Below are 26,238 nucleotides of genomic sequence, written 5' to 3' on the forward strand. Positions count from 1 at the left end.
ATAAAGGAGCCCAACTGGATGGAGCTCCCAATGGCTAAAGCTGGAACAATTAAAGCAACAATGACAACAAACAATAGTATTGGATTATAAACCTTAGAATAAAATAAATACCTTTAAGTTCATATTGGAGAAAGGAAGAAAAGAAGGAAAAAAGGGATGTAGGGAGTCTCTCTCCTTGAAGAAGAATTATAATTAATAAGTGTAGAGTGAGAGGTGCCTGGACTCAGTCGGTTAAGCATCCAACTCTTGATTTCAGCTCAGGTCACAATCTCAGGGTCATGAGATAGAGCCCCGAGTTGGGCTCCATGCTGAGCATGGAGTCTGCTTAAGATTCTTTCCTTCTCCCTCTACCCCTCCCCTGCTGGCTCACACCCCCACTCCTCTCTAAATACATACAAACATACACACATACGTGCATACATACACGTAGAGTGAAAGAGGAAATTTTTTTAAAAATCACCATTGAAAAGCACAGTAATTGCTGCAGTAAGATACACCCATGGGTGCTAAAATTTAAGTGGACAGAAGTTTGAGGAGAAACAGGATAGCCTTGAAGTTTCCCTCTTCAGGTATTTATTAGTTATAAAGAGAAAAATAGTGACTTCATGGTGAAGAACTACAAACACCATGCTAATCAAGTGATTGAGGTTAACACCACTAGTACTAACTTATATTTTTATGTACCCCTGATGCAATTCGATAAGAAGGGCACTTCACTCCATGGTACCCTCCCCCAGAACTCACAACCTCTGTTGTATCCTGAGAAAACATCAGACAAACCCAAACTGAGAGACATTCTATAAAATACCTGACCGGTATTTTCTTTAAAGTGTCAAAGTCATGAAACTAATATAACACTGTATGTTAACTATACTGGAGTTCAAATAAGATAAAAGTATCAAAGTCATAAGAGACAAAGCCTGAGGAGTTGTCAAGGACTGGAGGGGCCTAAAGAGACATAATGACTTGATGCAGTGTGGGACCCTGGACAGGAAAAGGACATTAGAGGGAAAAAACTGGTGAAATCTGAACAAAGTTCATTGATTACTTTATAATATTGTACTCATGTTAATTTGTTAGTTTTGATCACTGTACTATAGTTTATTTATTTATTTTTTTTTTTACTGTACTATAGTTTAAAAGACACTAATATTTTAAGGTGCTGGGTGAAGGGTACACGGGAATGCTGTGCTATTTTTGCAACTTTTTCATAAGTCTAAAATTATTAAAAAATTAAAAAAGTGTTTTTTGTTTGTTCGTTTGTTTTTATGAGGTGCTGGGGCACCTGGTGGCTCAGTCAGTTAAGCATCCAACTCTTGGTTTTGGTTAAAGTAATGATCTCGAGGTTGTGAGATCGAGCCCCATGTGGGGCTCTGCACTCAGCAAAGAGTCTGCTTGAGATTCTCTCTCTCCCTCCTACTCATACACTCTCTCTTAAATAAATAAATAAATAAATAAATAAATAAATAAATAAATAAAATCTTAAAAAAAAAATGAGGTGCTGAATTTACATAGGTGTTGCTGACAGGGTTTTCTAGGAGCAACCTGGAAAGCACCCATTCTAAAATTGGTGTAAGAAATAAGACCCTTAATGGGGTGCCTGGGTGGCTCAGTTGGTTAAGTATCTGCCTTTTTGTCTTGGGTCATGATCTCATGGGATCGAGCCCTACATCTGGCTCTCTACTCAGTGGAGGGCCTGCTTCTCCCTCTCCCTCTGCCTGCTGCTTTGCCTACTTGTGCTCTCTCTCTATCTCTCTGTCAAATAAATAAATAAAATCTTTAAAAAAAAAGAAAGAAAAGAAATAAGTCCCGTAAGAGCTATCCATTTCTTGGGAGAGGGTTTTGAGGGGGAGTTTCATTCAACAACAAGCCACAGTTCTGGTCCCCAGAGAGCTTACTCCCTAAGAGAAGAGAACAGATTCCAGAAAGTACAAAAGAAAACTAAAGTAATTGTGAGCTGTGTCAAAGGCTGTGAAGGAAATCAGTAAGGTCTGGAAAAGCATTTCTAAGGTAATGACACCAAGATTGAGACACCAAGGAGCTGAACATATCGAGAAGAGGAGAAGAAGGACCCCAAGTAGAGAGAACAGCACCTGCAAAGTCTGGAGCCAGGAAGGAGCTTGGTGTGTTCCAAGAGACAGGACAGGGATCACAAGAATACTAGGCCATAAGCTGGCTGAGAATAGAACCATAAATCCAGAGGCGGGGCAAGATGGCAGAAGAGTAGGGTCCCCAAGTCACCTGTCCCCACCAAATTACCTAGATAACTTTCAGATCATCCTGAAAACCTACGAATTCGGCTTGAGATTTAAAGAGAGAACAGCTGGAATGCTACAGTGAGAAGAGTTCGCGCTTCTATCAAGATAAAGAGAGAGAGCATCCAGAGGGAGAAGTAGAGAATCCTAGGCCAACTCTGCACTAAGTATGGAACCCCCCACATGGGGCCCAATCCCACGACCCTGAGATCCCAACTCAACCGAAATCCAAGCATTGACACCCAACCAACTGGGCCACCCAGGTGCCCCAAATTTTCCAAAAGTCTTAAATAACATTTTATTTCTTTTCTTTTTTTTTATTTTTAAAGATTTTATTTTATTTACTCATGAGAGATACAGAGCGAGCAAGAGAGAGGCAGAGGGAGAAGCAGGCTCCACGCAGGGAGCCCGACACGGGACCCGATCCCAGGTCTCCAGGATCAGGCCCTGGGCTGTAGGCAGCGCTAAACCACTGCACCACCGGGGCTGCCCCTTAAATAACGTTTTAAAAAGTAGAAATATAGCAGTCACAGAATAAGAATATTGTATCTTTTACTATGTAAAATAAAACTATTATCTTTTGGCCTTTCAAAATATCAAAGACTATTTGAATGTGACTTACAACCTATGGATTCTTTCAAATAACTGTCGATTTCATCATCCAGGGGATTTGTTTCTTTATTTTCTCTTATAAAATTCAATAGAATATTAGCTTCTGGGGTATCTTAAATAAAAAATGCATAAAATGTGAAAAAAAGAAAAAGAATCATAAATCCGTAGTAGACACCACCACCACCACCACAACTACTACTATCCACCACAGGTCATATGGTCTTCCCAACAATCCTACCAGGTAGAGATGAATGAAACCACCACCATTACCACCAGTACAAACCCTCTCTAAACAGTAATACAAACGGGATGTCATCACGTGCTATGGTCTCCATGTTCATGTCCTCCTCCAACACCAAATTTATATATTGAAACCTAATCCCCAGGGTGATGGCATTGGGAGGTGGGGTCTTTGGGAGGTGATTAGGTCATGAGAGTGGAGCTCTCAGGAGTGGGGTTGGTGCCCTTCTAAAAAAAAGAGCCCAGGGATCCCCCTCGCCCCATCTGCCACCATGTGAGGACCCAGAGAGGAGATGGCCGATTACGAACTTAGGAAGGGGGTTCTCGGGGGACACCAAACTTGCCAGGGCCCTGATCTTGGACTCCCCAGCCTCCAGAGCTGTGAGAAGTAAATGTGTATTGTTAATGAGCCATTGAGTTTATGGTGTTTCTGTTTAGCAGCATGAAGGGACGGAGACACTGTGCCAGGGCTTTTGGGCTGTGTGAGGGCACTGAGGCAGGGCTCACTGCAATGCCCAGAACAGTTTGCCATTAGAGAGCTGAGAAGTAGTGAGCGGTTTTGAGTAGAAAAAAAAGTGGAGCAGAATACTTGTAAGGGAAAAGAAGACAAGGGAGAGAAGGCATCTAATGGTCACTTATAAGTTGTTTGCATGAAAACTCCCTCCAAACCCCTGGCCCCTTGTAAAGCCCACCACACACTCAGGTCTGGTGTGTCTCTGCGAATCTGCACATGTGTCTGTGTGTGTGTGCATGTATCACTCTGTCTGCGTGCCTGTGTGTGTGTATATGCATGTGCCACTCTGTGTGTGTCTGTGTGTGTATGCATGTACCACTCTGTCTGTATGTGTCTCTGTGTGTGTGCATGTGCCACTCTGTGTGTGTCTGTGTGTATGCATGTGCCACCCTGTGTGTGTCTCTGTGTGTGTATGCATGTGCCACTCTGTTTGTATGTGTCTCTGTGTGTGTGTGCATGTGCCACTCTGTGTGTGTCTCTGTGTGTGTATGCATGTGCCACTCTGTCTGTATGTGTTTCTGTGTGTGTGTGCATGTGCCACTCTGTGTGTGTCTGTGTGTGTGTATGCATGTACCACTCTGTGTGTGTGTCTGTGTGTGTGTATGCATGTGCCACTCTGTGTGTGTGCATGTGTCACTCTGTCCCCGTGTGTCTGTGTGTGTGCCACTCTGTCCACACGTGTGTCTGTGTGTGACGCTGTGCCTGTCCGTGCTTAGGCACGTCTTTGTGAGTCCCTGCATGTCTGTGTCTGGTGTGCTTGCGTGTGCTGGAAATCAGAGTGAGGGACGGCCCAAATGCTTGCCAGAATGAAGACAAATGAGTTGCCGCAAGAGCCAGGGGGAGAAGGCCAGCGGAACCGGCGGAAGCGAGGCCCAGGTGACAGTGAGAAAGTAAGGCCCCAGGAATTCGGGGACATCCCTGCGAGGAGGGGAGGAGGGCCTAGGAATTTCCCCAGGCCGGAATGCAGTGGGCGTGGCCAGTCCGTTCACAATGATCTAAAGACCTCAAAGGGCAGGACGACCCGCCCCCAATTTGGCCTCCGGCCTTGGCCTCCAGGGTTATTATCCTCATTTTGCTGCAGAGAAAAGTGAGTCCCCGGGCTAGTGCTTTCAGAATACCGAGGAGAACCCCCCACGATGGGCTCCCCAGGTCCAGGGTGGACTGGCCCTAGGCGACAACAATGAATGAGATGTCCCTCTGTGCGCCTTCAAGGCCTCTGCTGAGAAGGCCTCTCCTGGGTGCTACTCTGCTACACTTCTTTTGTTCACCTTTTTTAAAAGAAAAAATATTTTTTAAAGATTTTCTTTCTTTTTTATTTGAGAGAGAAAGATCACAGAGGGAGAGGGAGGAGCAGACTCCTCACTGAGCAGAAAGCCCAATGCGGGGCTCAGTCCGGGGACCTGACCTACACCAAAGGCATTTGCTTAACTGGCTGAGCCACCCGGATGCCCCTACAAGAAAATATTTTTTCTTTCCTATCAATCAAGAGCATCCCAGCCTCAAGCACACTGACTGGAACATACCCTCTCAGGGACACACAGGACCACAACTCTACAGATAACGTAATTTTGCAGTAATAACAGAACACCCCCGCACCCCAAATAATTCTATTATCATTCTTTGTTAATTTGGCTGTCTTAATTCAATATAAACATGAAGTCATGGAAGACAGCAGTTTTCCATTGGGTAGACATCTTAATTTTTCTTAACTATTTTGGCAGTAAGATACGAAGCGTTCAAATCATTAGAAACTAATACGGAAGCTTTTCCTGAGCTTTTAAAAAACTCGAGACTTTTGTCACAGTAGAGGTATCTTCAGGAGAGATTTTATATGTTTGTTTTCTTCCTTTTAATTTTTATTTTGAAAAAAAATCCCTACAGAAAAGTTGCAAGAACAATACAATAAACTCTTACACTCTTCATTGAGATTCACCAATTGTTGACATTTTTGCACACTTGCTTTCTGTGTGTGTGTACACATATATACATGCATATATGTATAATTTACACTTTATGTAAATATAAATTCATAGATATGTGTGTACATATATATGCACACATGCATATACATGCACTTAAAAAAATAAAATTGAAAGATTTATAATGGAATCTGCCCCACACTCTTCATTCCTTGGGGCAATAGTTCTCAAACATCTATGTACCTTTGGGGAGATTTTTATAACACACCACCCCCACAGGTACTAATATAATTTAGTAGTAGTGAGGCTTGGGCATCAGAATGTCCATAGCTCCTGGGGGATTTCAAAAGCACAGCCAAGATCAAGAACCATTGGGGCCTGGGTGGCTCAGTCAATTAAGCATCTGCCTTTGGCTCAGGTCATGATCCCAGGGTCCTGGGATTGAGTCCCTCAGTGGGAAGCCTGCTTGTCCCTCTCCCTCTACCCCTCCCTCTGCTTGTTCTCGATCTCTCTCTCTCTCTCTCAAATAAATAAATAAATAAATAAATAAATAAATAAATAAAATCTTATTAAAAAATGAGAACCACTGCTGGATCTTTTTTTCCTTTAAGGCAAGTCATACACACACTTATTACAAGAGCATTTGAGAGTAAATCTCCACTATCATTGTCCTTTATCCCTAAATATTTCGTATGTCCCCTAAGAATGAGGAAGAGCATTTGCTTACATCACCACAGTATGGTTACTACCTGACGAAATTTCTTAGTGACACCATGCCAGCATCTAATATCAAATTCATATTCAAAGTTTGCAAAATGTCCCCAAAAAGCCATTTTAGTAATTGTAGTTTCTCTGATCCAGGATCTAGTTCAGAATTACATTGCCTTCATACATCCTTCCTCTTTACTCTCATTAACCTGAAGCAGTTCCTCCATCCTTTAGCCTTCCATGACATTGCCTGAATTCCCGTTTTAACCACGGGAAACCCAGAACCTTGAGCTAGTAGCACTATCCAGATAGAATGCAGTCGACTTTGGTTTTCTGAGTATCTTTCCAGTTATCCTCTATTTATGGCAAGTGACACTGATTTCTTATTAATTGAAGTGATATGCAGTTTTTTTTTTGTTTTGTTTTGTTTTTTTTTTTAGAGAGAGTGAGCCAATGTAAAGGGAAATACTAAGGAAATAATAGAACTGGTATGTAGAGGTAGTCCAGGTTCTTCCCAATCTCAGCATTGCTGACATTTGGGGCTGGATAATTCTGTATTGCAGGGGCTGGTCTGTGCATTGTAGGATGCTTAGTGGCATCCCTGGGCTCTGCCCAATTGACGCCAGTAGCACCCTCTGCTCTCGCTCTGGTCGTGACAACCAAAAATGTCTCCAGACATTGCCAAGCATCTCCTGGGAGGCAGACTCGCCTGGCTAAGAGCCACTGATGTAGCCTCAACCTTGGGGGAAGAAGGTGAAGGGCTCAAGTTTGGGATGCTTACCAAGTGCCACCATGCACCTGGTGCTGTGCTAGGTACTGGGCGTTAGACATGAGCACAGCCCAGTCCAGCTCTCCGGGAGCCACCCTAAGACAAAAGAGGGGAGTGCAGAGGCCGTCCAAGAGGCAGAAAAAAGAAACCAGGAAGAGGGAGCTGGGAAAACCATACTGTCACCTAGAATTAAGTCTCCTTAAGCCTTGTGACCCTCACAGCAGCACTTCTGCCCCAATAATTCCTTTTAAGACATGAATCAGATCATTTTAATCAGTTCCCTGATTAAAAGCCTCCAATAACTTCTCATTGCACACCGAGTAAGATCCAGACTCCCCATATGACCTAATAAGCCCTGCAAGGTGATGTAGCTCCTGTCTTCCTCTTGGGCTGCCCTTGACCTGCTCCCCATCCCCATCATGGTCTTCTCCAGCTGCTCTGAACCTCTTCCTGTCAACATCTCACCTTTCTTCTTTCTTTCTTTCTTTCTTTCTTTCTTTCTTTCTTTCTTTCTTTCTTTCTTTCTTTCTTCTTTCTTTCTTTCTTTCTTTTTTTCTTTTTTAAAAGATTTTATTTATTTATTCATGAGAAACACACAGGAAGAGGCAGAGACAAAGGCAGAGGGAGAAGCAGGCTCCCTGTGAGGAGCCCAATGTGGGGACTCGATCCCAGGACCCTGGGATTGTGACCTGAGCCAAAGGCAGGTGCTCAACCACTGAGCCACCCAGGTGCCCTCACCATACTTATTTCTGGATGTGGCTCTTTGCTTTGTTATGTCCTCTGTGTGGAATGCTGTGTCCCCACATCTTTGCAGGGTTGGCCTCTTTGTCATCAGGCATCCACTCAGTTATCACTACCCCGCAGTGTGCCATACCCAGGAGTCCTCTCTCCCAGGGTCCTGTTTGACTTCTTCCCCTGCACTTTCTGTAGCAGGCGTTGTTGGCCGGCTGACCTGACTTCCACTATCAGCTCCCTTCTCCCCCATGGCCATCCAGGCAGAGGTGCCCATCAGACCTCCATCTGGCCAATGAGAGATACCAGTACTGCCCCTCCCCATCTTCTACCTTCCCACTGGATCACAGGGCTGATGACTGGGGCTGTTCATCTGTTTCATGACCATGAAGGAAAGACCATGTAAATATCCAATTCCTGAGCCACAGACCCAGCACCAGCATCCTCTCACCATCTGTTCCATAGAAGAAAATAAATCCCTAGGGTTTAAGCCACCGTGATTGCGTTGTCTAGTATTTGCAGCCAAAACCACCCCAGACTAAAACACTATCTGAAATGATCCTGTTAATTTAGATGTTTGCTTTTTGTCCATATTCCTCCACTAGACTCAAAGTGCCATGAGACAGGAATTTATATCTGTCTGATTCACTACTGCATTTTCAGCCCCTGGGCACAGGGTCGGACTCATGATAGAATTCAGTCACTATCCACCTATCTGTTCCCTAGTTCTTTCACATATAAAATAGGGATGGTCACAGCACCTTGAAAGATTGAGAGGGGGCAATGAGTCAATACATGTATAGTGCTCAGAGCACTGCCTGGCACATAATCACTGCTCAAAGGATTGCTATTATTTGTTGACTTAATGACCTAATTAACGTATGGAAGAAAGGGTTCCTTCTCTGCATGATTGTGCAGCAGTGTCCTTTGGCTTCCTCCTTCGTCTCAAATCAAAGTTGTGTTTACTCGGTGCTGACAAGTGGGACTATTGATTAAGAAACACGACCGTGGTGGGTGGAAGAAACTCACACCATTGACAGTGAGCGGCTGGATTAGCACCTTTAGGGAGTGGAGAGGGAGACAGACACTGACACACAAAAGGGTAGAGTGCATAAAGCCTGGTATATTCTGAAGTTCAGGCCAAGAAATGCTGGAAATGAAATCCAGTATGAGATTGTGCTGTTGTGCCCCGTGGGAAGAACTGAACTGTGCATTACAACTCATGCTTAGCTAAAGCCACTCAGAGGTAAATTGGAGGCTATAGGGACAGATTCACTGTGTATTGATGGTGGATTGGGGTGGGGGAAGGCAAGCTATAACCCACTGGAGTAAAGGGGCTCATTTATTTATTCACTCAACAAAATATCTATTAAAACACCTACTTAGTGTCAAAGAGGGATTGGTAGGGAAAACACTGAATATTGCCTTGTCTGAAATGATTGGGTGATTCCGAGGGACCCAACAATCTTTTTTCCCTAATTACCTTGCAACCAAGTAGATGCCGATCCAAAGTTCAGATCGATCCCACATGATGTAGATCACGACTAATACTACCGCTACTGACATTTTCCAGTATTTACTCTGTGCTATTCTGTTGACACCACTTCACTAACCATGATAGAGACCATTTGCTAGGTACCTACCCAGCCTTCATTTCCTTTTTCTTTGCACACTAAAAAAAAAAAAAAAAAAAAAAAAAAAAAAAAAAAAAATCTCTCTTTTATTCAGGGTCACACCAAGGAGCACATATCTCCAAATAAAATGGACACCAGTCTTCATGATTAGCACCCAAACACATATCCTAATGAACACAGGGGCATTATATCATTTACTTCTTACAAGTCAGTGAGGTAGGGGTTAATGTCATCCCCATCTTACGGCTGAGCAAACCCAAGTTCAGAGAGTTTAAATGATTTGCCAAAAGCCATACAGCTTCTAGCTGGTGAAGCTAGCACGTGAACACAAGCAACTTGATTCCAGAACCTACACTCTTTCTATTCTTTTGATCTCTTTCCATGCGCACAGATAGATAGCACATGTATACATCTCCTGTTTAACCTTCTCAGGAACCTTGGCAGGGAGTCTAATGGGTGAGATTTTCAAATATCTGCAGACATACATTCCCTAATCAGCCAGCTGGCTTCCTTCCTTGAACCACCTTCCTCCCCACTCTTAAAGCTAATCCCTTCCAGCCCAGTAGAGTGAAGAGTATAGAAGAAGAGGGAGAGAGAGAGGTGGGGAAGCAATCAGCTGTGATTGCATGTCCCTCTAGGGAGAACCCCTACGAGAAGGTTGGTAGGGTGTGGGAAAAGCCAAAGACAGAGAAGATTTTTGCATCATTTCCCACTTGGGATTCTAAAAAGAGACAACATGAAAATGAAATCAGTATAAATAAAACACGGTTAGGCAGAGGGAGAGCTTGAGTTTTGCATCTAGAAGGTTCTGTACCCTGTGAAAGGATACAGAAAAGAGCTGACAGTGCTAGTGTCATGAATGGGAGTTGCTCTGGGAGCTGTAAAGTGGCCCCAGGGTGACCACAGATGACCAGGAGCAAAGTGGGCATGGCAGCCAGACCTCAAGGGGAAAGTGGGCATCAGAAAGAGATGAGGTAGGGCTGGTCAGTCGGGAGGCACCTTGAGTGGACTGGGCTAGTGGCCAGCTGCCTAGGTATCCCCCAGTTGTAGCCCCAACAACTGTGATCTACTGGGACAGTGACCAGGGCAACAGGATAACGGAGGCCACCTCCTGGGATTTTGAGGGCAAAGCAAGAGCCATGAAGGAGCGTGACAGAGGTCAGATGCTAGACATAGGACTTCAGACCTCATCTGCCCTCCCATCCTGCCGTGTGGCCATTGATGCTGCCATGAGCGGTGCCCAGAGCCACCAGGATCTGGATGGTGGCTCAGTGACAGGGAAGAGACAAACAGGCCTCACTGAATGCTTGTACAGAACCTGGACCTGATTTTCCAGGGTGAGACTCATCACTGGTTGGTGTTTATTGACATGAGTAGATTAAGTAAATGAACCAATGAGTGAGTGGTGAAGGCCTTTCCCTCGGACTATGGGAGTCCTGGAAACCTTTAAGGTGATATCCTTTCTCTTAAAGAACGAAGACATTTGTATTACAGGAGAGAGGAAATAGTAGTAGGTGTAGATTCCCCTTTTTTAGCACAGCATTGAGGGGATTCAAGACAGGAGGACATTCAGATTCAAGACAGAAGTCCTTTCCTATCTGGAGCAGATGGGAAAGGCCTTCCCCTGGACAGGGGTACCAGCCGGTGTCATGTGAGGCTCTGGCATGCTTTCTGCAGGATCATCTAAAAAGCAGAGGGAGTCACTTTTCAGGCTCAGTTCAGATGTCATCTCCTCCAGGATGACTTCCCTGATACCCCCAGCCTGGTTTAGGTGCCTACCCTGTGCTTCTATCATCACATTACACACCCTAGCCTGCTAATCGTGGTTCTCTCTTGAAGGTGAGTTCTTAGAGACAAGGAAGCGCAGGGTCCAGCCCAAGGTGGGCATTCAGGAAATAAGAGGATCCATTTATTGAGTGCTTCCCGGGTATCCGGCACTGTACTAAGTGCTCTAATCTTTAAGTCTCTGACTCCCTCAGTAAACTTGGGAGCTGGGGAGGCCTTACCATGCCATCATACAGGTAAGAAAGCTGAGGTTCAGAGGAGCTAAAACATTTTCTATTTCTTTTTGCATTTCCGCTTCCTTTCTTCCAGACTGCCTGGCCTAAATTCTTGAGGTCTGAGGACAGTATGGAAGCTCAGGGTGCTGGGGCCGTCTGCCTGGGTGGTGGCTGGCTGGCTGGGTGGGTAGGAGGAGAGAACAATGAAGAGAGCACATGTTAGCAATTGGCATCCGTGCGTATGCAGACACAATGCATTTTCCTGGACCACCCGAGGAGAGAGGCCTAGTGGCCTCTGAGCAAGGAGCGTGAACCACGCGCTCTACTGGCACCATCTGCTAACTGATTTGGAACAAATGGGTGCAAGGGACCTGGTGCTATTAGGTGCATGAAGCTTCTGGCAGAAAGAATCGGGGGCGAAAAGCAACCACCTCAAAATCCCAGCCACACGTATGGATGTGCACAGAGGTGAGCTGATGTGGGATGCAGACAGTGACATAAAAATATCAGCATCAAGAGCCAACAGGGAAGAAAAATCCACCACCCTGTTTCACATCCAGTTTTAGAAATATAAATAAAAGAAAATAAAATAGGGCCACAAGTTTGCTTTTCGAGGGAGTCCTAGATAGACTCTTGAAGTCCCCTGGGAACCTTTGCTTTGTGGCCTTTCCTGACCACACTCTGGGCTACCCGTAAATCTGACCCTGTCCACAGCCAGCAGGCCTCAAGAGCTCAGAGACTCACCAGAGCAAACAACTTCACAAAAACAATCTGTCCCATAAACAAAGTCGGTGGAAGGCGTCCAGCCCCACACAATGGAGCTAATCTTCTAGGCACACATTTCCCGTCCAGGGTATTAGCTTAGACACCGCTTCCTCCTAGGTGGAGGTAATGCCACTTGGCCTGCGGATCCAAGAACAATAATGCTCTGTAGATTCCCCACTTGTCAGAGGCATTACAGGCAAGAATTCAGAGGCAGGGAGCTGCTCCTTCCCCCTCCTTTCATTCTTAAAGAAGCCCTGCAGGATTGAAGGCAGGGACACATCTGGAAGGGACAGGGGTATAGTGAGCATACAACCCTGGGTTCCCATTTGGCTCTACCACTGACCAGCCCTGGGCTTTGGGGCCAGGGATTTAATCTCCCCAAACAGTGATTTCCCACATTGTTCAAGTGGAATTGTATAAAGATGCCCAAACTCACTCGTACTCAGGGAGATGTAAAATTAAAATGTTGAATGGCCACTATCCAAAAACACAGAAAATAACTCATGCTGGCGAGGACATGGAATGATTGGAACTCTTGTGCACCTTGGAGGGGATGTAAAATGGTGCTGCTGCTCTAGAGAACAGGATGGAGACTCCTCAAATATCAAAAGTAAAATGACCATATGACCTGTTGATCCCACTTCTAGGTCTATACCCAAAAGGATGAAAAGAAGAGATATTTGTACACCCGTGCTCATAGCAGCGTTGTTCACAATAGCAGAGAGGTGGAAGCAACACAAATATCCATCTGTGGATAAATTGATAAGGAAAATGTGGTCTATCCATACAATGGACTATTATTATGCAGCCTCAAAAAAGAAGGAAATCATGTCATACGCTACAACGTGGATGACCCTTGAGGACATTACACTAGGTGAAATAAGCTGGTCATAAAAGAACAAAATGTATGTCTCCACTCATATGTTTTATCTAAAGTGGTCAAGCTCATAGCGATATGAAGTAGAATGGTGGTTGCCAGGGGCTTGGGAAGAAAGAAATGGGGAATTATTGTTCAATGGGTCTAAGAGCTTCAGTTTTGCAGAATGAAAACGTTCTGGAGAGCTGTTGGTCTTGGATTTTGAGCCTCCACGATCGTGAGAAAATAAGTATATGTTGTTTAAATGACCTATCTGTGGTATTTTGTTTTGGTTCTCCCGGTAAATTAGCACATAGTCTGACACACTTGCTTTACTAATAATGACCTTAGATCCAAAGGGCAGAAGTGACTTGGCCAAAGGCACAGAGAGAACTCAGAGCAGAGCAGCAACGAGAGCCCTTATCTCCTCACTGCAGTCCAGTGGTTCTTCTTATAAGTGAGACCAAGGCCCCACAATGGATGAGAATTCTCAGAAAATGCTTATTGATGTCATTTGAGTTCCTTGTTCTTTGTTCAAGATGGCGAGTGAGTGGCCTCCACCCACAGCCTCCATCACCTTCTCTGCCTCATGCTACAATTAAAAAAAAAAAAAGACTTTATTTATTTATTCATGAGAGACAGAAAGAGAGAGAGAGAGAGAGAGAGAGAGAGAGAGGCAGAGACACAGGCAGAGGGAGAAGCAGGATCTCCACGGGGAGCCCAATGTGGGACTCGATCCCAGGATCCTGGGATCATAATTTGAGCCAAAGGCAGACGCTCAACCACTGAGCCACTCAGGTGCCCCTGCACTGCAATTTTTAAGAACCAGACCTGGTTTGCTTTCTTCTTTCCAGGTTCACCTCCCTTTAGGAGAGCAGCTATCAGGGATTTATGCTACTTTCCAGGAAGCAATGATAGCAAGCCTTCAGAGTAGCCAACATGGTGGTGGTGGCCAGAAGCCCATGAACTTTCAGAATACACAAACGTACGTAAAGAATAAAAAGAAAAAAAAAAGTCTTACATCTATGTCAAGAGAAACTCTTGATGGAAGATATCCCCTCCCTCAGATGAAAATCTCCTGCCTCCAAGCACATTTCCAACTGCCTCTGGACAACTGCATCTGGGTGTTTCCTCAATAACTAAATCTTGACAAGCCCCAAATGGAGTCAGCTTCCCTCAAACATCTCCGCCTACCATAGTCCTGACTTCATTTAATGTCATTGCCATAACAATAACAGTGACCTACGACCTATCGAGTGCCAGCAATATGCCAGGTAATTTATACAAATTGTCAATCACTCAAACTCAGTTACGCAAAGTGGGGATTATCATTGCCCTTCTACAGATGAGGGTGCCCGGGCTTTCAGAGATGATGACGTGGCCACAGATCTTGTAAGTGGCAGGGCTTGGGACGCCAACCTCTGTCTGCCTGACTCCAAGGCACACTGGCGGTCCACATCTGGTCTGCAGATGGGGTTTGTTTGACCGCAAGAGTGGGTTTTTGTTGCTTTTTGTTTTTAATCCTAATTAGTTGCTAACATTAAAAAGTCAGGACATTTCACATAAAAAGCTAGATTTCTGGAGTCTCCAGTGGGGGGGGGGGGTGGTGGGATCTAGCAGAACCTTGATAGGATCATTAACTTCTCTGGACTCAGTAGGGATCATAAAAAGGGGGCAGCTGCTACTCAGCTCTAGAGGGTGTTTGGAGAGTGGGGAGCTGGCCCCAAGTGTCATGATGGTGGTAATGGCTAAGGTTTACTGTACACTTATCATGGGCCAGGAGGGCGTTCTCAGGCCAGACTCCAAAACACGAGGCCTGTGAAAACCTGAACGATGACAGATTTAGGTGCTGGTTACCCAGCGGTCAGTCTGTGACCCCGCAAGACTGTGAGGATACCTTCCAAGGCTCACTGCTTTCTCTGCCTCCCCAGAAGCTGTCCGATACACCTTTGCTTGATTACACTGAATCAGAATTGGTGACCAAGGCAAGGTTAGCTTCGAGCCCGCTCGCTTCTCCTCTCCCTAATAGGAAAAACAAAGAATCCAGGCAAAAAAAACTGACATGTACACACACACCCTTTAAGTCAGCAGTTCCAATCAGAGGAGTTTATCTAAAAGATATGCTCACATGCAGGCAGGACTCACACGTGTACGAGGAAACTCATAGCACTGTAATAATTGCAAAAAATTGGATACCGACCCAATACGGTTTAGGCTCATGAGTCGAACAGACACACATGTGGGAGACTGTGTCACAGCGAGCCGAGCACAGACAATCAGGCCCGATCCTGCTTCTGCCCCTTACGTGCTCTATGGCCACAGGCAAGTCACCACGGTGTCAGGAAAGTGTGGAAGGCGTAGTACCTACCCCATTGAGTCCCCATGTAAGGATTACTACATGATAAACATGTAGCAAAGTGTCTGGCACACTTTGGAAGCACGCTCTAAGTGTGTTAGCAATACTAGTAGCAATAGTAGTAGCAGAATTACTACTGCTCTCTAGCCATCAAAGGACAAGATGCAGGGGCGCCTGGGTGGCTAAGATGCAGGGGCGCCTGGGTGGCTCAGTTGGTTACACAGCTGCCTTTGGCTCAGGTCATGAGCCCGGAATCCTAGAATCCCAGGATCGAGCCCAGCGTCAGGCTCCCTGCTCAGTGGAGAGTCTGCTTCTTCCTTTTTCCCTTTGCCCCCACCCGGCTAGTGCTTTCTCTCTCTCTCTCTCTCTCTCTCTCTCTCTCTCTCTCTCAAATAAAGAAATAAATAAATAAAATCTTCAAAAAAAAAAAAAAAGGCAAGATGCAGCTCTGTGTTTTGTGCCACCTGCACATACTACCTACTGAATGAACACTGAACTTTTCAAGACAGAAAGGCAGGAAGGGGGCCGTGGTGCGAATCGGTTGGAATAAAAGCAGATCTGCGGTCAGAAGTTTCATCCTTGAGACTCTACCACCTGTGAGCTGTGTCCCCCTGCAGTCACACGCCTCTTCTGAACCCCAATCCCCTGGTTTACCGGGAGAGGATTATCACACAGGCTCAGGGAGGAGCACATCCGAATTGCACCCTCTTCGAGGTCAAGTTCGGTGTAGGTAGGGTATAGTGGTTCAGGGGATAACTGAGTGTAGCTTGGCGGCTTCGACTACTTTGGGGTTTGGGGGAAAGACATCTGGAGTCCAGCCACCCCCAAAGTGGAATTGCCAAAGAGCCAAGGCAAGGGGTGAGGCTGACTGTATTTCCGTCTCCGCGGGGTGGAGAAAAACATACATACCCTTCTTGGGCCCAAACGCAGGTTCACCCAGGGGAGAAACTCTTGTGTTTGGACATTCAGGCCTTGTATTTCCTGGGGCTGCTGTAGAAAGGTACCGCCAGCTGGGGTGACTTAACAGAAATTTACTCTCCCTCCATTCTGGAGGCTACAAGTCCAAGATCAAGGTGTCGGCAAGGTCGGTTCCCTGTAACGCTGAGAGGGAGAATCTGTTCCCTGTCCCTCTCCTAGCCTCTGGTAGCCTCTGGCATTCCCTTGGCTTGTAGATGGTGCTCTCTCTGTGTCTTCACATTGTCTTCCCTCTGTCCGTGTCGGTCTCTGGGCCCTAATGTTTTTCCTACAAAGATAACCAGTCTTCCGGATTCCAGCTTACTCTCAAGTATGGTTGCATCTTAACTTAATCATTTGCAAAGACTATTTTTCTAAATAAGTCACATTCACAGGTACCGAGGTCCTCAACATATCTGCGGGGGACCCAGTTCAACCCATAACAGGTCTGTGTCAGTAAATGGGAAGGAGGGCCCTACTGGCCCCAGCCCGTCCTCATCCTGCCCCCAGATCTCCACCACCCCTCATTTTTCCACACCCACTTACCTCTGGCCCTTACTTGATATTTTCTCCCCAGAAAACACATTGAAATACTTCCTTTACATTCCACTGGGATAATGGTATTCATTTAAGTATGGACCTGGTAGGCTAGTTGTTTTTGTAGTACATGTTAAAATATATAAATTAAAATGATATCTTTATCTTGTACCAGAGTTTGGGAAACATTGACCTCATTTAATTCTAGACTGTTTTGCTTCTATTATTTTTCCCCCCTAGATGACTGAAGAGAGGCCCAGGGCTACATGAGGCTTGCCCAGTCCCATAGGAGCCCTGGATGCTCCTCACCTCAAATGTCTCTTCCCATCAGAGGCTTATCCTTGGGTCTGTCCTCACAAGACGGTCCCCTGTTCTCTGGATGTTTCTTAATATACAAGTTTCTCAGCGGGGGCTCCTGGCATTAGGAGCAGGACAATTCTTCATGTGAGTCTGTGCTGTGCATTTCCCACATGGGCCCCTCCCGTCACATGCCAGCCCTGGGCCTCTGCCATCATGACACACGTGGGCCCCCATTCCTCTTCTCAAAGCCCCCAATTGAGAACCACTCCTGGCGAGCTTCCTGGTCAGAACAATCCAGTTCCTGGTCCCCCCGCTGCCCCAGGCCCAGTCTCTAACTCTTACCATTTTCCTGGTGAGCCAAGTTGCATACCATGACACGACCTCAGATAATCAGCTTTAATCCCCAGTGGCACGCTCACGGGGTCTCCTGCCTGCGCTCGGGTGCGGGTCCTAAAAGCACAGACCCGAGGCCCAGACTGCCGGATTTGACTGGCTTTGCCACCAGTGCGGGCGGGTTCCCCAATGAATCTGTCTTCCCCTCCCCTGCTATGGAGTGAGGTTCTACTAGCGCCCGTCTGCCAGGGAGAGGAAGCGAGTTAATGCGTGCAGAGCATCTAAATGGTGCCTGGCCCACAAGGAGCAAATGGGGTCAACTTAAAACAATCCCCCCACACTTTCATCGTCTGCTGTATTCCAGCCATGTACTTTGCAGGCCTTATGCCATCCTCAAAGCAGTTCTAGGAGGTTCATAATATGATTTCACGTCACAGATGACAGACTGGAGGGGTAGGGCAGCTACCTCTGGAGCTTTACCTCCTGCAGCAAATTAGTAGCAGAACCATTGCTCTCTGCAGCAATGTGGGGAGAGGGGAGTGGGATGAGCACTAGCCGGGGAGCCAGGACACTAGGTTCCGGGGGCTGCTTTATTCCTGCCTGTGCAGAGAGGTCATTAACCCTCTATGGATGGATCTATTTTCCTCATCATTTCTTTGGACTGAATGCCTTCTGAGCCTCCTGCTGACTCCTGGACCTGCCTCTTCTGTGACACCCACACAGCTGGGCCAGAGGGGAAGTTGGCAGCAGGTCAGAGGAGGCAGCAGGAGCCGGGCTGCCAGGGCACCAGGTTTCTGCCCTCGCTGTGCCTCCTGAGCCCCAGGTTGGCTCATCACAGACAGGCTCTCACCCCTTGCCCTCCCCTCTCCAGGCCCAGGCACCTGCCCGATGAAACTCAGGGCATCTGAGGACACCGAGGATGTTATCTGGCCCAGAACGCTGGGGCCCAGTTTCCAGGGAATGTGTCAGGTGAGGCTGCAGGTAACCCAGATAGCCACTCTGCGGGGTCCCCAGAGGAGGCTGCAGGGAGAAGCACTGTGCTCGGAGGGGGACAGCACTTGGCGGGGGGGCAGCTGCCTCAGCTCTGCTTTGGACGGAGGGACATTGATTCCTCACGACAGCCACAGGGGTGGAGCAGGAGGCGGTTCAAGCAGCTCCTAACGTCTGCAAACTTCACCGTGCCCTTGGTGATATGTGCACGTGCACGGTACCCATGAAGGCACTGGTGATGATCAACACCATCCTCCCTGCCCTTTATTGCACACCCACCAGGTGTGGGGTGGGTGCTAAAGGCTTTCCATGCAAAATGTTTTCCTTTTAAAATATTTAATACTGTCACAGCCTCCTGAGTCAGGCAGGAGTCGTGGACTCCTCAGAAAACTGAGATTCTAAGCCCTTAACTATGGTGCCCAGGGGTTGAAAAGAGCAGAGCTGGGAATCGAACCCTGGCAGCCCCACTCACCACCAGTACACAGCATCTTGTCACCCTCATCAAAAGCCTTAACACATCCCTGCCTCCCTGGCTGCCCTTTCAAGGCTTCCTTGTCCCTTTGAGGTTGTCCCGGATGCTTGTTTTCACTGACTTTCAACTGGAGACAAAGGAGAATTCAGTGGAGTGGATTAGTGGGAAGAACAAACCCACTGGGAATGCTGGGCCCAGCCCTTTCTATTGGTACCCAACGCCTTGCAAAAAGGAAGGTGAAAGGCGTCATGTTCCCTGAGTACAAATAACCTGCCTAGCCCTAAGCCCTTGACCTGAATAATCGCAATATCCACATGGCAGTCTAGCCAGCCAGAGATATCATTCCCATTTTACAGTTGCAAACACTGAAGTGTCTTGTCTCAAGACCATACAAGTAGGAAGCCACAATGGGGATTGAAATCCAGGCCTAAGAGGCACCGAGGAGGGCAGGAAAATTCAGAGCTGTAGGCAGGCAGTTCAAAGCAGCTCAAAGCCTGAGTTTGTGCCAGGACGGGGGGCTCTTCCTCTGTAGGGCTCCCCGCCCGACCAAATGGCCAGAAAGGAGCCCTGAGCGGACTGGGGTCCCTGCCAGGCCTGGGCCAGCCCTGCTGCCCTCTGCCCACCTGCCTTTTGCTCTTCCAGGAATCCAACAGCTCTGTCACTCAGTGTCACAGACATCCATCTACCGGATCCGGGAAACCCGAGCCTCCCCGCACCTGCCCGGCCAGGATCCTAGCACCCAGTGCTGGGGGGAGGGGTAGCAAGGAGCATGATGACCTGGGGCTGGGCTCCTTTTTCCTACTTGCGGAGTCAGACTAGGACAGACATTGCACTAAATGTGCTCACTTATACCCTGGTCGTTTGTTAAATTCTTGCTATTTGCTATGTTATTCTCATGATCCCGGCAGGGGGGAAATCATAGTAAATAAGACAGGACTGCTCCAGAAAGACACTGCATCCTTTTTTATGGCTGTATACTGCTCTGCCACCATCCCCAAATCCTTGTGAGGAAGCTCCTTTAAAGTTTTTTGTTTTTAAAACCTTTTTATTCTTTTTTTTTTTAAGATTTTATTTATTTATTCATGACAGAGAGAGAGGCAGAGACACAGGCAGAGGGAGAAGCAGGCTCCCTGCGGGGAGCCTGACGCAGGACTCGATCCCAGGACCCCAGGATCACATCCTGGGCCAAAGGCAGGTGCTCAACCACTGAGCAACCCAGGCCTCCCTAAAACCTTTTTATTCTGAGATAATTTTAGACTCACAAGAAGTCGCAAAATTAGTACAGAGTTCTCATGTACCTTCACCGGACGCTCCCCCATGATAACACTTTGCAGAACCACGATACAGTTCTCAGACCTGGAATCTGACAGTGATACGATAGTATTCCTTAAACGACAGAACTTATTCAGAGTTTAGTAGTTTTTATGAGCACTTTTTTTTTTTTTAGTGCACAGTGCTCTGAAATTTTAATAACATATGGATCAGTGTCACCGCCATCACAATCAGGAGACAATTGCTCTATCACCACAAAGAAACTCGCTCATACTACCTCTTTATAGTTACACCCTCCCCTACCCAAATCCCTGGCAACCACCGATTTGTTCTCTATCTCTATCATGTTGTCATTTCAGGATATTTCTACACGGAAGCATAGAGCATGAAACCTGATGAGGTCAGGCTGCTGTCGTTTTCACTCAGAATAACACCCCAGAGATCCACCCAAGTTGTTGGACCTATCAATACTTCATTCCTTTTTGTGATTGAGAAGTAGTTGGTTTATCCATTTGCCTGTTGAAGGACACTGGGCTGGTTCCAGTTTGGGGCTATGACAAATAAAGCTGCTATGAACAGTCGAGTACAGGTTTTTGTGTGGGCATAGGTTTTTAAATGGGCAGGTACACGATCGTTGGGTTATCTGGTGAGTGCATGTTTAATGACAAGAAATCAACCAACTCCTTTCCTGAGTGACTGTAGCATGATACCTTCCCACCAGCAATAGGAGAGGTTGGGTGCTCTGCATCCCCACCCACACTTGGTATGTCAATATTTTTTCATGAGAGCCTTTCTAATGGGTGTACAGTTATATTTTGTTGTAGCTCTGTTTTGCATTTCCATAATGGCTCCATCTTTTCATGTGTGTATTTGCCATCTGTCTTTCCTCTTTGGCGAAATGTCTGTTGTCTATTCATGTCTGCTTTTGCCCATTTTCTAATTGGATTTTTTTTCTGTTGAGTTTTAATTTTATATTTATTTTTTAAAATATTTTATTTATTTATTTGAGAGAGAGAGAGAGAGGGTACAAGGGGGGAGGGGCAGGAGGAGAGGGAGAAGTAGACTCCCCACTGAGCAGGGAGCCTGATGTGGAGCTGGATCCTAGGACCTCAGGATCATGACCTAAACTGAAGGTAGATGCTTAACTGACAGAGCCACCCAGGCACCTGCTGTTGAGTTTTTAAAGCCCTTTATATATTCTTTTTGTTTTTTTAAGAGAGAGAGTGAGAGTAAGGTGTCGCAGAGGGAGAGAGAGAATTTAAGGAGACTCCCCACCCAGCGTGGAGCCCAATACGAGGCTCAATCTCATGACCCTGAGATCATGACCTGAGCTGAAATCAAAAGTCAGATGCTTAACAGACTGAGCCACCCAGGTGCTGGCCCCCTTTATATATTCTTGATCCAAGCCCTTTTTATATTTCTGATCCAGAATTTTGCAAATATTTTCTCATGATTGGTGGCTGTCTTTTCATTTTTTTATCTGGCTTTTCATAAAACTAAAGTTTCACATTGTGATCCAGTCCAGTTTAATAGTTTCACTTTTATGGATTGTGCTCTTGGTGCCATGTATAGAACTCTTCAACTAACTCCAGTTCACAAAGACCTCCTCCTATTTTTTTGTGTGTGCAAGTTTTGTAGTTTTATGGTTTATGTTTAGAGCTATGATCCATTTTGAGTTAATTATTGTACAATTTGTGAGACTAGTTTGGGGATCATATACCTTTGTCTATGGATGGCCAATTGGTTCTGCACCTTTATAAAAAAAATAGTTGGGCACACTTGTGTGTCTACTTTTGACTTCTCTATCCTGTTCCATTGATATATGTGTCTATCCTTCTGCCAATACCACACAGTTTCAATTACTTTAACTATATAATAAGCCTTAACATCAGAGTGAACCTCTAATCTCCCCACTTTCTCCTTTTTCAACATTGTTTTAGCTGTCCTAGTTCCCTTGTCTTTCAATGTAAATTTTGGAATCATATTGTCTATGTCTACAGAAAGTACTGCTGGGATTCTGATTGGCAATGTGATAAACCTACAAATCAATCTGGGGAGAACGGACATCTACACTATGTTGAGTCTTCCAACTCATGAAGAGGGGGTATGTCTATGTCTTAGATCTTTCAAAAAAATTCTTTCATCAATATTATTAAACTTTTAGCATATACTTTCTGTCAATGGTTTGTTGGATTTATACAGAGGTATTTTATTTTGATGGGGAGCAATTGTAAATGGTATTGTGTTTTAAATTTTGGACTCAGGGCCAACGGAGTGGTTCAGTTGGTTAAGTATTAAGACTTGATTTCAGCTCAGGTCATGATCTCAGCTCAGCTCCAGCCCTGAGTCCCTGTGTCCCTGCTCAGCAGGGAGTCTCTTGTCTCTCTTCCTCTGCCTCTCCTCCCGCTTGTGCTCTCTCTGTCTCTGTTTCTCTCTCTCAAATGAACAAAATCTTAAAAAAAATTGTTTCTGGATCCAATGGTTTGTTGCTTGTATATAGAAAAGAATCCATTTCTGGTGTTGACCTTGTATCCTGCAACCTTGCTATCCTCCATTAGTAGTTCTAGGAGTTGTTTTTGGTTTTGTTTTTTGGTTTTGTTTTGTTTAGGTTCCTTATTGCTCTTCCAGGAATCTCCAACACTCTCACTTACCCTCAAAGACCTCCATTTCTGTGCTCCTGGAAACCTGAGACTGCCAGCACCTGCCCAGCCAGGATCCTAGGGACACAGGGCTGGGGGGAGGGGTAGCAAGGAGCAGGAAGCCCTAAGTCCTGGTTCCTTTTTCCTGCCATCATTCAGGGTAGGGCAGGCCTTGCACTAAGATTATTTCTTCATTCTCCAGGACTTGACGAGTGCTCATTATGTGCAAGTTGCCTTGATAAGCATCAGGAAAACAAAAGCACCCAGGACAAAACTGGCCACAAAGACCCACTCCATTCTTTTTGTGGCTGTCCACTGTTCTACAGCTATCTTGAAACTTCTGTGATGTGAGCACCCTTAACGTTTTGAACTTTCAACAACTCTCACTTGCTGCCTATAGTTTTTATACATATTGAGACCTGAGCTATTATATTCATATATTATGTGCATTACAGGCAAGAAAAAGCTGTTTAGCATAGTGGTTGACCCCACTTACTTGGGAGTCAGACCGCCTGGGTTAATTCCAGGGCCATTAGATAACCTTGAGGAAGTCACTTCTGTGGCTCACCTTCCTCTTCTCTAAATTAGGGATACGAACACTTCATAACAGTTGTTGGGACAATTAAATGAGTAAACAGTGTTTGGGTCACAGTAACTTTGCTGTTCTTATTAAAACACATAAAGTGCAAGTAAAAATATGAAGTTTTAAAACAGAGCTAGGAGTTCTACATTTACTTTTTTGCACTACCTCTTGGGAGAAGTGTGTTTTATTTAACCATTCCTTTTTGGTTGAAGGTGTAGGTTGTCCCATTTCTGCTGTTATGAAGACTGCAGCAATGAGCATCCCTCTCTGCGGCTTCTTTGGCATATGTACCAAAGTGGCTGTAAGGTATCTTCTGAGAAGTGAAACTGCTAAGTCATGAAAAATGCCCATTTTTAATCTTAAGAGCTACTGCCAGGCTGCCCTCCGCAGAGACCGTATCAATTTACATTGTCTGGGCATTTCCATTCCTCCACACCCACAGCAACACTTGATATTGTCAGACTTCAGCCTACCTCTCTCTGGGGGGAGAAGGGACCAGGAGGAAACATGGTGCCCAAAGGAGGCACTAGCTTTGTTCTCAATATCTCACTCTGTTTACAAAATATATTTTTATAAATATTTAATTATTTATTTGAGAGAGAGAGAGAGAGAGAAAGAGAGAGAGAGAGAGAGAGAGAGAGAGAGAATGGGGAAGAGGAGCAGAGAGAGAAGGAGAGAGAGTCCCAAGCTGAGTCCACAATGGGCACAGAGCTTGTCGCGGGCCTCGATCTCACGACCCTGAGATCACCATCTGAGCCAAAATCAAGAGCCGGTTACTTAATCGACTGTACCACCCAGGTGCTCCTGCAAAATGTATTCTTGATGACTTATGTAATTAGGCATGATTCTTTTTTTAATTTTTATTAATATTTATTTATTTATTTATTTATTTATTTATTTTAATTAAGCATGATTCTAAGCAACTCCCCTCCACATAACACCCCTTATGGAACTTAAATCTAGGGGGAGTGATAGACAAACACACAGGCAAAAATGATGCTTGCGGATGGTAAAAAGGGCTGTGAGGGCCCCTGACAGGACAGAGTGGTGTGGTTGCTGATGATAAGGTGGAGGATGGTGGTGGCAGCTTCTGCCACCAGGTGCCAGGCACAGTTCAAAGCCCATTGTGTACATCATCTCATTTACTTTTTGTAACTCCCCTCTGGGGCAGATAGTCCTCTCTCCATTTCCCAGATGGTGAAATAAGCACAGAACTTAAACACCTGACCGGGGTCACCAGTACACCGAGGCATTTAAGCACAAGCAGTCTGGCTCTAGAGCTCAGGTCTTAACCAGCTCTGCTGTAGCTGCCCCTTGCAGCAGGAGAATGCCTGCAGGTGGCACAAGGGGCAACATATACTGCAGACCAATCACAGTGCCATGTGATACAAGAACAATAATGACAGTGACTTATATGCATATGGTAAATTCATGAAGTGCCTTTGTGCATGTAATTTCATTGAAGCTGAAAACTGTATAATAAGATGATGACAGGTTTGTTAAGCCTTAGGTCCCACCCCTGTGAGATAGAGTAGAAATTAGAACTCAGGGGCCATCTGGGTGGCACAGCTGGTTAACTGACCGACTCTTCGTTTAGGCTTGGGGCATGATCTCAGGGACCTGAGATGGAGCCCTGCATCAGGCTCCACTTGGGGATGGGGTCTGGTTTCTCTGCCACCCTCCCAAGAATAAATCACTAAATCTTAAAAAAAAAAAGTGGGGAGACAACTGGGTGGCTCTGTGGTTGAGCGTCTGCCTTCGGCTCAGGGCGTGATCCCGGGGTCCCGGGATTGAGTCCAGCATCGGGTTCCCTGCGGGGAGCTTGCTTCACCCTCTGCCTGTGTCTCTGCCTCTGTCTCTCTGTTTCTCACGAATAAATAAATAAATCTTAAAAAAAAAAAAAAAAGAAATTAGAACTCAAACAGGTTTGCCCTGAATTACAGTGAATGTGAGAATGAGGATGTAAGTCTCCTTACTCTGCCTCCTTGCTCAGTGTGGTGAGCAGAATGGCCCTCCCACTCCAAACATGACCACACCACAATCCCCAGAAATGTTAAGATGTTATGTTATAGGGCCAAAGGGGCTTTACAGATGTGATTAAGGTTAGAGATCTTGCATTAAGGAGATTGCCCTGGAATTTCCTGGTGGGCCCACTATAATCACATGATTTTTAAAAGTCCTTAGAAGCAGAGAACTTTCTCTGGCTCCAAAGAGGGCAGAAGAAGTCAGAGAGCTCCGAAGCATGGAAGGGGATTGTCCCATTGCTGCTAGGGTAGGGGTGCACATGGAAAGCATGAGAAGGAATGTGGGCGGCCTCTAGTTGCAAAGACCAGTCCCCTGTTGGAAATAGGGGCTCCCCAGTCCCAACCGCAGGGAACTGAATTCAGTCAACCACTGAACTGAGGCTGGAACCAGATTCATCCCCAGAGCCTCCGGAAAGGAACTTGGTCCCAATGACACTTTGGTTTCAGATGTGTGAGACTCAAAGCAAAGGACTCATCAGGTCATGCTGTACTTGGATTTCTGACCTACAGAAGCATGAAAGAGTAAATAGATGTTGTTTCAAGCCATCAAACTTGTGGTTGGGTGTTACAGTAGCAATAGAAAACTAATACACCACAGGTGATTTGCAGGACCTGTGTGCTCACTCCTTCTAAAAATATCTCTCCTAGTGACCTGCCACAGTGACTGCTTCAGTCCTGCTGTCAGAGGTACCTCCTAAAATGAAGGCATTGCTTTTCCCTCTTGTAAGTCTTGTTGGGGGGCACCTGGGTGGCTTAGTGGTTGAGCGTCTGCCT

General features: G+C 45.8%; 1 protein-coding gene across 9 annotated transcripts in view; it reads right to left on the minus strand.

Annotated features, from left to right (window-relative positions):
• Positions 1 to 26,238, minus strand: part of MRTFB (myocardin related transcription factor B) — a 271,363-nt gene that overhangs the window by 200,249 nt on the left and 44,876 nt on the right. For 3 of the 9 annotated variants that reach the window (XM_072753823.1, XM_072753814.1, XM_072753810.1), the window contains exon 1: positions 17,494 to 17,706. The exons of the other annotated variants lie outside the window; for them this stretch is intronic. The gene's annotated coding sequence lies outside the window, so the exon portion shown is untranslated. Of the gene's footprint in view, positions 1 to 17,493; positions 17,707 to 26,238 lie in introns of those variants that run through there. 9 annotated transcript variants of the gene reach the window in all.

Source organism: Vulpes vulpes, chromosome 3, assembly GCF_048418805.1.
Source record: "Vulpes vulpes isolate BD-2025 chromosome 3, VulVul3, whole genome shotgun sequence".
In the NCBI taxonomy this organism is placed as follows: domain Eukaryota; kingdom Metazoa; phylum Chordata; class Mammalia; order Carnivora; family Canidae; genus Vulpes; species Vulpes vulpes.